The sequence below is a fragment of the Anabrus simplex genome, chromosome 5 (genome assembly GCF_040414725.1).
Source record: "Anabrus simplex isolate iqAnaSimp1 chromosome 5, ASM4041472v1, whole genome shotgun sequence".
In the NCBI taxonomy this organism is placed as follows: Eukaryota; Metazoa; Arthropoda; class Insecta; order Orthoptera; family Tettigoniidae; genus Anabrus; species Anabrus simplex.
Window position 1 is genome coordinate 434861483 of NC_090269.1, and position 12310 is coordinate 434873792.

Here is a 12310-nt window from a genome sequence, read left to right on the forward strand (position 1 = left end):
TTTGATATGTCTCTCTCTTCTCCAACTCTTCCAAATACTTCTTCTTTACTTTTTCTATCCATTGTATACTTTCGAATCTCCTCCAAATCCTCATCTCAAATGCTTCCGGTCTTCCTTCTCAATGTCCATGTCTCCTCCATACAGTGCCACACTCCGCGATTCGCTTCCTCAAGCTTCCTTCGCAATCGCAATACGAGTGCACCTCATGTCTTCTGTTATTACACCTTCATGTTCTACTATTTCCTGCCCTAACTTCATGGTTGTTTTCACTCTTCTTGGACTTCTCGCCATACATTTTGTCATTTTCTTTTAATCTCATTCCAAATCCTTCACAAACAACATTTAGATGTTAGGATCTCCATCACAGCTCGTTCACACTTTGCCAGAAGGACCACGTCATCAGCAAATCGAATACATTCTATTCTCCCACCACCAACTTCCACTCCTCTTTTTCCATTTATGCATATCTGGGTAATCTCCTCCAAATACATGTTAAAAAGTATGGGGAGAGAGTGTAGCCTTGTCTTACGCCCCTTCCAATTGTGGTTCCCTCTGTCATCTCATTCTCTATCTGCACTCTTATCTTCTTCTGTAGATACAGTTTCGTAATCAGCCTTCTCTCATTCCAGTCGACTACGTTCCTGCTTAGAATGTCCATTAAATTTTTCCACCCTACTCAATCAAAAGCTTTTCCATGTCAATGAACAGAGCATATATCTCTCTCTTCCTCTTTCAATGTATCTCCCACCTACTGTTCTCAATAGTCCTACTGCAACTATTGTCCTTTTACCACCCATGAAGACATACTGTTCCTCAGAGATACAGTTGTCTAGATTTCTATGCAGTCTTCCATTCAGTACTCTCAGTAATGCATTGGCTCCAATTGTATTCACACTGATGGTTCTATAATCTTTAAATTTCTTTGAATTCTTTTCTTGTCAATCGGTACCATTACTACTGAAAGACATTCGCCGCTTTCGTATCTAATTACAGACATATGTTAGCTCTTTCACAGCTTTATTTCCAAGGCCGTTCAAAAGCTTTAGTAATCCATCAATCCTACTTGCTTTGCGATTCTTCATTTCGTTCAGAGATAATTTCTACCTCCCCTTCCAAAATGCTGTATAATTTTTTATTTTCTATTGCTCTTATCTCATCTTCAATTTCTATATCATTTGCTTTTTGATCATACTCATATAGACACTCTACATACTATTTCCACCTTTCCCTTACTCCTTCAAGTTTATAAATCAATGTGCCATCTTTTCTTTCTATTTCCAAACTGGTCCACCTTTTCCTCCCTGACGAAATCTTGGAGATGCTGTAAGGTAACAAGCAGATGACGGCTCTTTCCCTAACTTTGACGCTTTCATTTCACCTCAAAATAATGCTGCCCAAGACGTCATGATTGCGACAAAGAATATGGCTTAGGTTGTAGTGATTTATTAGAATGTTCTGATATCCCGAAATATTTAAACAAAGTGCAAGCTAAAATATCCTTTAATATTTTTACAAGTGTTCCTTTGACACTACAGTTAAACGGGGCATGAATATTAAAGCTTAATCCACAATTCGAGACAACAGTACATTGAAATACACCATAGTGGACACTGCTGCAATATAAAGGAAGGAAAGAAGTTCATTTTATTTCAAAAACTGCAAGGACCAAGTGATTATCATTTAGTGAATATCTGCCAACTTTCAAAAACAGAAATCGAGAAGATCCTAAGGTGCAAAATGTTTAACAACACGCGCAAGTGTCGCAAAGTAGTGAGACATAGTGAAAAAGGACGACAACGGGGAGATTACAAATAATGCTAATACAATTCGAATACATGTTATGATCACCCCTGAAATTAATTACTTACACAAATTTACATCTAGATGAGTGCTCATCAGTTTTCACTTATCACTGACAACAGAACACAAAACACAAGCAGTGTTTCTGCATTTTAATCTTGCGGGTCACAATACGAATATCACCATCAAAATTAAATTAAACATGTACACTTATATGGTTCATGGTGTGGGTTACTGTAGTCACGTCCTAGTTCGTGAACCATGAGCAGCGGCAGAGTGCCCTAGTAAGTGATCCTGAGAGTCAGGATATCAGTTGCTACGGAACGGAAGTGGGAATCTCGGACATATTCTGAGCCATGTCCTTCCTTGTGCTCAGGCCGCTAAGGTTATACAATACACCGGTGGTCCGTTAACGCGTTAGAGGGGAGATCCTCACTTGGACTATGTGTAAGTAGGGTAGCATTCTGCTTCATGAATTTACCGAGCTCAGAAAACTTTCAGCCAGCCTCGGACCTCGGGGAGTAAGGGAATATTACTCCAAGCAGGCGTGGGACTCCTTGGAAACAACTTGGCGAACGAAATAGAATTCGATGCGATTTATCAATGTTGAGGTTGTGTTGAGGATTAGATTGAACTATTTCAATTTCACGCTTTATTGTCGGAAATAGACACAGTAATATTTCCAGGTTCGAGTTCATTTTTCTAGCGATTTTTACTTCATGTGTTAGAGTTTCAACGAGGATCAGACTTAAATATCCAGACATTGTGTTAAAAGTTTCCATTTCGCCTGGCAGTATGAATGAAGTGTAGATACCAATACATTGGCTCAACGATAGATTTATGTTACCGTGTGTATTATACAATTTAACGTTAGCTCAGCGACAGGATTAGGCCGTCGTGTGTACATAGTAAAGTTATAGGATAGGCATTTTTGCGAATCGACTTGAACGATGTTAGTGTCTGCAGTCGTGGATACGAATGTGAAAGATATTAGCAGGTACAACTGAGGCTATGTATCGGTATAATACTTACTAACCAGAAGGAGCTCGAATAGCGTTGCATAAGTAGCAGCATGAAATTAAAGGTTGTCCCGCATGGAAACCTGGCTGACAGAGACTGGTCCTTACTCCTTAGCCGCATGTGTTAAAGTTCGATGAACTTTCGTTCTCTATTTGGTTGTCTTTACTTTAAGAATTATTGTTCGGGTGTCTGGTACATTATTAGGATAGTGTCGTGTGTTGACACTTAGTTCGTTTATGTAGGATTTACACTACGAATGCGGTGTCAATTCGTCAGCTGTTAATGTTATCTTATTTTCATTTTTCATTATTCACATTATGTATGTGAGACGTTGATCTACCAATCACTTGTAATATGGTTTAATGGGACAAACATAGGTAGACAGATCTTTAATTGTAGTCGTAGTTATAGAAAAATGGACGAATTTACCTTTCTTTGTTTTATATTGTGGACTTTTGTTCAACGAATTTAATGAAGCAACTGGTTCATAACCCGAAAGTTGGTTTAGTATAAACATTTTCAAGTGATTTATAATTTCTATTTAACTTCAGTGTTTGGCATTACTTCTAAATGCATAATGAATTAATGTTTTCTTGTATTTCACTGTTTTGTTCCTTCAGAATGATGTAACGTAAGATCGCATGGGATCAAGTGTTGTTGGTTCCTTCGGAACATCTGCTTGGGGTGATGCATATTCAGCATCAGGATTCCTCTGTAACTTAAGGGTGTCACGATATGACAATACAGGGTGGAATTTTATTTTTGATTGTGACAATTGCTGTTAACTTTTAATGAACAACAAGCTTTCAAGTAATATTTCGCAACATATCCAAAGCAATTAATAGTCGATTTGGTTCCATTAAGATCCATGTCGGCGGGGGGTGTTCCAATATCCGATAGGATAGTCAACTGGTGGACATACTTAATTGTAAATCTGGAATTCTACGTGTTGAACGTCCGATTTTCCACGGATCCAGTTTGGATCAATGGTGCCTGACTTTCAGCTTTTATTCTCGTTTTCTGGTTTTCGCAGTCCACTAATTTTACACGTTTCCATTCTTTGAAAGGCGATATACAAAATTTCAATAAAACTTTACAACTCACGTTATGCACTGTGACTGCGTCAGAACATGCGAACATTTCAGTGACTTTTCCTATATTTTCAGTAGTAAATTATCGTGATTTACATTAAATAAATATTTAGCAAGCATATTTTTGCTCCTCATATAAAGTAGTTATGCTCTCCTATAAACCCCGTCGTTTGGTTAATGAAATGACAGAAAAATCCTCGCAATGGCCCCAAGATCCAAAAGTACGATATTCCTCTACTGAAGTAACCGAGGCAGACGACTGACGATGGAACGGCAAGTGCACGGATTCAGTAAAATGTGGCATAAACGCGGGGCTTACGTCACTCGACGAAGAGATTTTGACAAGTTTTTCGCCAGTAAAATGGCGTGCTAACTTTGAGGCCTATGTCACGATACCGATGAAGGAACCTATGTCACGATAATGATGAAGGAGTGTACGTCAAGAAAAAGCGATAATACGAAATAATGTTGAGGCCTAAGCCACATCATAATAACGCATGCAAGATGAAGGCTAGCGCTGAGCCACAGTTAAACAGAATATGACGAATGAGAGTACTAAAATTTATTACGTTTAACGAGGAGCATAACTACTTAGTTCATAGTAACAACAGCCACAGTGCATTTAAGGAAGCCGATACTTAAGGCTTTACAAATTTTCATCCCTGTCACAGCTTTAAATTTTGGAAGAGATTCTCTTGAATTACATTCAGGATTAATTCTTTAGCATGTTGAATAATTAAGTACCGGTACATGGATATAAAACAATTTTTGGATATTTATCCATATTACTTTGCTATAACGTATTTTATTAAATACTTTGTGATAAAAATCACAAACATTAAAATTAAATAAGGCAACTGTTGCCAAGTTGTGAGTTTCATCTTATTAAAAGTTAATAGCGTTTGTATGTGAAAACGCAGTAGTGAATTCTTTCCACCGTGGTGTGGGGTATCTTGGCTGCAATGAACAGCCGGGATACTCGTTCCTGTATTTGTTGTTGTTGTGATGGAATGTCAGGTGAAGATGGATCCGCTGAAGCAGTTGGAAGATATTAAAGTTCAGAAGGTAGAGAGTGTAAGGGAGGACATGAAAATTCACAGTGATGATTTAAATAGTAGGATTAATGATACACAAGTTAGTTGTAAGGAGTCGGGGGATGATTTAAATCCAGGATTCAAGATAATAGTGATGATTGAAAGTCTAGAATTGAATGGGTGAAAACCATAACGGTATAAATAGCATTTTGGTCATTCAGAGAAAAAGGCATTTAAACATCTTCAACACTCATATAAAGCATGCTATTTGTAGTTATACCACCCATCACTAGGGCGCTGAATATTACTGCTATCACTTGTATCTCTTTGGTGGTGAAAGGATACATCCTCGCGGAGTTACATACTGCACTTAACTCATTTTTTTAAATGTCACTTATACCGTTATGGTTTTCACCCATTCAATTCATGATAACAGTGATGGTTTAAAGTCTGGGTTTCAAGATAATAGAGATGATATAAAGGTTGTTTTAAAGGACATTGTAGATCACCTAGTGAAGGTTGATATTAAGATTCAAGAAACACAGGCTAGTTGTCTACAACTCAGAGGAAGATAAGGGTGAGATAGGAAAACTAAATAAGAGTTTTGATGATAGCCTGGTTGAAATTAAGAAAGAAATGTACGAACAATTTCTGGAAGTGCAGGTCAGTCTCAAAGATGATTTTGAAAAACAGTTTGCCGAAATTCATGATAGTTTGAAAACAGACATTGATAAAGGTTTGATGAAAGCTATGGCATGTATGGTAAATTACGTGATAGTCAGGAGGAGATAAAGAAGGAAGTTGACAAACATTTAGTTGATAGCAAGGTAGCACATAAACTGCCGACCCATACCCACGTGGAACTTAAGCCGACATTAATCTACAGATTATAGAGATACGGAAGTCCACAGATCATGAGAAGGAGAAAACTTTAAGGATCGTGGACGAGCAGCATGAAGTTTTATCAGGTGATATTAAGTTATTAGATTATAAGATAGAGCGAAATAGTAGAGAGCTGGACAGTGCGTTAACGCTGGAAACCAAAACAGCGAAGAAAAGACTAATGACACTCCAGGAGGAAGCAACTGGTAAACTCCAAGTGTCTAGTGAGGATTCTGAAACCACGATTAAAGAAATTCAAAAGGAATCTGTGGAAATGAGAAATGATTTGCGCGACACTAGGCAGAACATGACCGTGCACACCAGAGTCCGATGATAGGAACAGTAGTGTTGAGCAGGATTTGAGAGAAATGGATTAGAAGGTCGGATTCATTAAGAATGAAGTCGATAGTTGGATCAGTAGTGTGGTTCACATGCAATCCAAGGTAGATAACGTTTTAAATCAACGCACAACAGATCCTATTCCAGATTTTGGTTCTCAACTGACAAATGGTAGTCACACCAACGTTAGTGGTCAGAGTCAGAATGTTGAGACCAGTCGATCTCAAGGCTCAGGGGGTTATGAATATTATAAACATGATTAGGCTACATGAGGACCAGCCTATGACATTTACTGGAGGCCCACTTCTAACTCCGAAAGGATTCTGTAAGGATCTTATGGAATATATTCGCGATGCTAAGATTCGTGACGAGCGATAGTTAAGGGAGGCCGAAAGAAACTTTGAGGGAGCGCCACAATTATGGTTCAAAGGCTTTTGTTACCATTTCGACACTTTTAACGAGTTCCAACGGGCGTTCCTAAGCAAATTTTGGAGCACAGGGGTCCAGCAGAGCCTGAGACCTGAACTGTACTCACGTAGGTACGAAACTATAGGCCCTACCAAGTACTCAGAATATTTTACAGCTCAGCTTGTTAAATTTAACGAACTTGAAGCACCACCGTCGGAGCAAGAATCAGTTCAAGCTATCGAAAAGCAATTGCCTCCGGAGGTTCAAAAGATGCTCGATGCTCCAAAGGTAGAGTCGAAAAACAAGCGGTGATGATCCTCCGACAGTTAGAACACACCCATAACCACCAAGAGGAGGACAATCCTACGAACACCACATGAATATTATCTGTCGGTTTCCCGAAGGAGGTCAGGAAAGATCGAACAAGGGAAAACCACAATCGACCAAAGATGAGTTTGGAAACAACTGGAAACAACCACATCCTAGAAATGAGGACTGTAATAGGCGCAGAGAGAACTGGAATTATCACAAGAAGAGGAACCTTAACGGGAGATGCTATTATGGAAACGCAGGTAAATGCAGGCATTTTAGGAATGATTAAAATAACCGAAGGGACTGGGGAAATTACAGCGCCCAGAATTCTCGACATAACGATGATGAGAGGTATCGAAAGCGGGTTCGATATACTGATGGGTTGAGAAGAGCTCAGGAGAAAGAAAAGTGGACGGGTACCTTTCAACACCAGGAAGTAAACACAGATTGTTTTCGGAATGAAGTGTTACAGTACCAGGGAGCACATCACCAGGATCAGCAGGATTCCAACTTAAATCCTCTTGCACCGAGTTTCGAACGTGATTCACAATCGTCACCTGATAGAAAAACTTCAAAATCCCAATAGACAAAATTTTAATTAACCCCAGTTTTTAAATGCGATGCGTCAGATGACTGTGTGGTTGCACAAATTGACTCTTGGATCATTATATCCGATGACCTGGCTGAAGACCACTTGAAACAAGAAAGTACCATAGTAAAGAAACTACCCCCAATCAATATCTGCATATGTAACTTTCAGGTCAAATCTTTCGTGGATACTGGTGCCATTATCAGAATCATCTCTCAAGTTAATTTTGATAATTTTAGACATCGAAAAAAGATGAAAGTAATTCCAGTGTCAAATATAAAAATACGAGGGGTCATATCTGAAAAAATTGCTGCTTGTAAGGTACAAACCTTTTTAGACCTCCAGACTGGAATTTCCACGTTCGTTCATCCATATGTGATCATGTCCAAGATGCACTACAATGTGATTTTAGGAGCCGATTTCATTTGAGAAACTAATGCTGTGATTGACTTAAGTACACATCATATTACCTTCAGGAAAGATGAGGGAGATGAATTTGTCCAATTAAATGAGGAATCGGTAGAAGACAGAACATTTGAATATGTCGAAGAGGATGACTAAGGTTCAAATCCTCTAAATTCAGTAGAGGCAAATTCTGGTGAAAGTGAAGTTATAGAGTATTAAGGAATTCATCGCGAGGAAATACATGACGATATGGAAGTTGATGTTTACACCGATTATGAAGCCGAAATAGGACTGAAGGTAGCTGAATGTCCGGGGACCGTAGAAGAAAAGGAGCAACTTAGAAATCGTTTGATGGAGTATATATCAGTGTTCGATTGCAGACAAGGTCTAATCCCTAACTTCACTTATGCCTTAGCTGTTACTGATTGGACATGTTTCAAGAGGAAGCCGTATCCTGTTCCTGATAAATACTACACCCAAGCTGCCAAAATTATAAAGGAAATGGAGGAGAATGTGTTAATTTGCAAGCACTCCACACCGTATTTAAATCCGTTAGTGGGAGTTCAGAAACCTGATGCGTCACTGCTAGTGTGTCTGGACGCTCGTGCCCTCAATGACAAGTCTATCCCCGAGCACAATCAAACTCCCCCATTAAAGATGTCATTAGACGTTTCAGAGGAAAATCGCGTTACATCAGCGTAGATCTGACATGGTCATACCACCAAATCGCGCTGGACCATAATTCAAAACCGTTTACTGGCTTCATTTTTGATCAGAAAACGTATGTTTTCAATCACTCACCGTTGGACTTAAAAACGCCGGTGCAGTCCTCATATGCGCCCTAGATCGATATCGCACCGAAGAAATTAAGGTTGTGACAACGCGTCATGTGGCCGATATTTTGTTAGCTTCAGAAACTTTCGATCAAGATTTAAGAAACTATTGGAAAATTTAAGGGCATCAGGCTTCAGTAAATTTAAGGAAGTCCCACTTTTGTCAGAGGGATGTTTAGTTTCTTGGTCATGTTATTGATAGCGTGGGGTTCACCCGAATCCGGTGAAACTCCACGCAATAGACAAGTCTCCAAGGCCACTCAAAATTAAAAATATCAGGCAATGCCTTGGAATGTGCCAATTTTTCGCGGACCACTGCTGAAATTATAGCGAAGTTGTGGTCCCACTTCGGAGACTTTCATAAAACAATAAGTGGATTTGGAGTCCAGAATGTGAGAAAGCATTCAGGAAGACCAAGGAGCTACTGCTAAACAGTGTCGAGCTACGTTATCCCGATTCTGAGAAATCCTTCATCTTACAAACGGATGCGTCCCCCATAGGAACGGAGGCACTTTTATATCAGGAAAGTTCAGCCCAGCCCACCGATAGCAATTATTTATCCTTCTACATTCGGAAACTAAGATCGCATGAGATCAGGTACAGCGATCATAGAGGGATCGATAAGGTTGTTTCAACCATTTAGGAGACTTTTTCCTGGGTGAATTTGCAGGAGAATGTAAGGGAAATCATCATTACATGCGACATACGCCAGCGGGTTAAGGCAAACCCTTACATAATTCGACAGGCAGCTATCCCTCTCTTGCCTTCACGTAAAAGGAGCTATTTACTATGGACATTTATGGGACCCTCGTGAGAGGAAAGCGTGGCAGCAAGTTTGTCTTAGTAACTAGTGACGTCTTCTCCAAACCTACGCCACTGTTTCCTATGCAGAAAAATAAATCCAAGCTTCTTTGAGACGTATTTCCCGTAACATTATTCCAGATATGGGCAAGCCGAAATTCCTCCTTACAGAATATGGATCCCAGTTTACTTCAGCACAGTTTAAGATGATCATTCAGGACTTGGAAATTCATCATATTCTCAGTAGTGTTAGCCATCCTGAGGGAAATCCTAGCGATAGGGTATTGCACGTAATTGCAAAATTCTGCAGGATTTACTGCGCCCGAGAGCACCTTAAATGGGATGAACTGTTACACCTTGTGACTAATAACGAATTTAAAACCTTTAGGAAATATTTTGAAATTAGGGTCACATAATTTCTTAAGTTACGAAGGAAAGTAGCTGATGTGCATTGCAACGCTGCCTGTTGGCGAAACTAATTACTAAGCCTCATCCAGTTGGTGTCACTCCTGCCGGCTGCCAGCCTGAACTGCGACAATGAAACAAATAATTGAAGCAGGAAAGAGACGAACGACTTTTGTAGTCTGGACCAACATGGAGTCTGATGGAAGTCGTGTTCTATGCAAAAAATAATGTCTGGAATAGTCAACTATGATCCTGGATAGAACACACAATTCGCTTCAGGGTTGAAAACCCTTTTCATCGCCGCTAGCCGCCGAAATTTTATATTCAAACTTTATTCAATTAAGGGCAAATTATTTTTCTTATGCTCATGTAGTAGTTGATATAATTATGTAATTCAGTTTAACTAAGTAAGTGTTGGTTTCGGAACCTTAAAATTAATCATGTAAAGTTATTAACATGCTGTAAATCAAAACTGTATGTATGAGTGGTTCCAGTGTCAATTTTATTGGCAGGTACACACTTGTAATTTATAAATTATTCAGTTCGGAATCCTTAATAACTGCTAAAACGAAAACTTCCCTTCTGTAAACATCATCTACTTCTTGGTTAAAGTTTCTTCAAGGTATATTGAGCTCCTTTTATTTGTGAGGTTAGGCCTAAAATATTATAATAATTTATCGTCATTTATTTTCTAATATATACGAAACCTCAATATTTTTAGTGGCCTTGAGGCTAAATTTCTCTATGCTATTTTTGCCTTGTCTATTGTAATGCTTTCTTGCAGGGTTATGGCATTTATTTGATGATAATTTGCTTTGTCTCTCTCTCGTTTCAATAAGAATGACAGATTTCAGATGTTATTGATTGGTAGAATTGTTAACTGATGACCATCAGATTAATTCTTCAAGCTTGTCATTTAGTCGTGGATCCTATAAAGTGACCTATTTTATGCTAGTCAATCCCTTATTTTTCCAACTGATTATTAAATGTTAAGTTGTAATTAAATTATTACCTAATCTACCTTCTTGATTTAACCAAGCTGTTAGGCATTTTTGCAAACCAATTTGAACAATGTTAGTGTTTGCAGTAGTGGATATGAATATGAAAGATATTAGCAGGCAGTATTCAGGTCATGTTTCAGCATTGTTCTTACTAGCAAGGAGGTGTTCCCATAATATTGTTGCATCAGTAGCAACATGAATGTAAAGATTGTCCCAACTGGACACCTGGCTAATTAAGACTGATCCTTAATGCTTAGCCGCATTTGTTCAAGTTCGATTAACTTTCATTTCGTATTTGCTTGTCTTTACTTTAAGATTTATTGTTGGGTGTCCAGTATAGCATGAGAGTGTCATGTGTTGACACTTAGTTAATTTATGTAGGATTTTCATTATTTGTAATTGACATTATGTACTTGAGACTTTGATCTACCGATCACTTGTAGTTTGGTTTAAGGAGAAGTGTAGGTAGACAGATTTGTAATTGTAGTCATACTTGTAGAAAATTGGAAAGATTTCCCTTTGTTTTATATTGTGGACCTGTACATAATGAATTTAAGGATCTAACTGTTTCATAACCTGAAAGTTGGTTTAGTGAGAACATTTTCTTCTAAATGCATAATGAATTAATGTTTTCCTGCATTTCACTGTTTTGTTCCTTCAGAATGATGTAATGTACGATCACATCAGATCAAGTGTAGATGGTTCCTTCTGAACATCTGTTTGGGGTGATTCCTCTGTAACATAAGGGTGTCACGAGATGACAATACTAGGTGGAATTTTTTTTTATTTTGACAATTGCTGTTAACTTATAATGAACAACAAGCTTTCAAGTAATATTTTGCAACCTATCCAAAGCAACTGAAAGTCAGTTTGGTTCGATTAAGGGGTGTTCCAATATCTGATAGGATAGTTGACTGGTGGATAACCTTAATGAAATGTTAATCTAGACTTCTGCATGTTGAAGGACAGATTTTCCACGGATAGTGTGGATTAACTCTCAGTTATCATTTGGATCAATGGTGCCCGATTTTCAGTTTTTATTCTCGCTTTCTGACTTTTGCCACCCATGAATTTTACACTACGTTTTCATTCCTTGAAGGAAAATAATAAACAATTTCTATAAAATTTTACCACTCACATTATGCATTGTGACTGTGTTAAAACATGTTTTGAACAGTTTTAGTGACTTTTCTTGCTTTTAATAAATAAATTATCATGATTTACATTGAATAAATATTTCAGTAAGCACATTTTTACTCCTCGTTTGAAGTAGTTATGCTCTCCTCTGTACCCTATTGTTTGGTCAATGAAGTGACAGAAAAAAAATCACTATGACCCCTAGATCCAAGAGTACGATATTGCTCTACTGAAGCAGTCAAGGCAGATGACC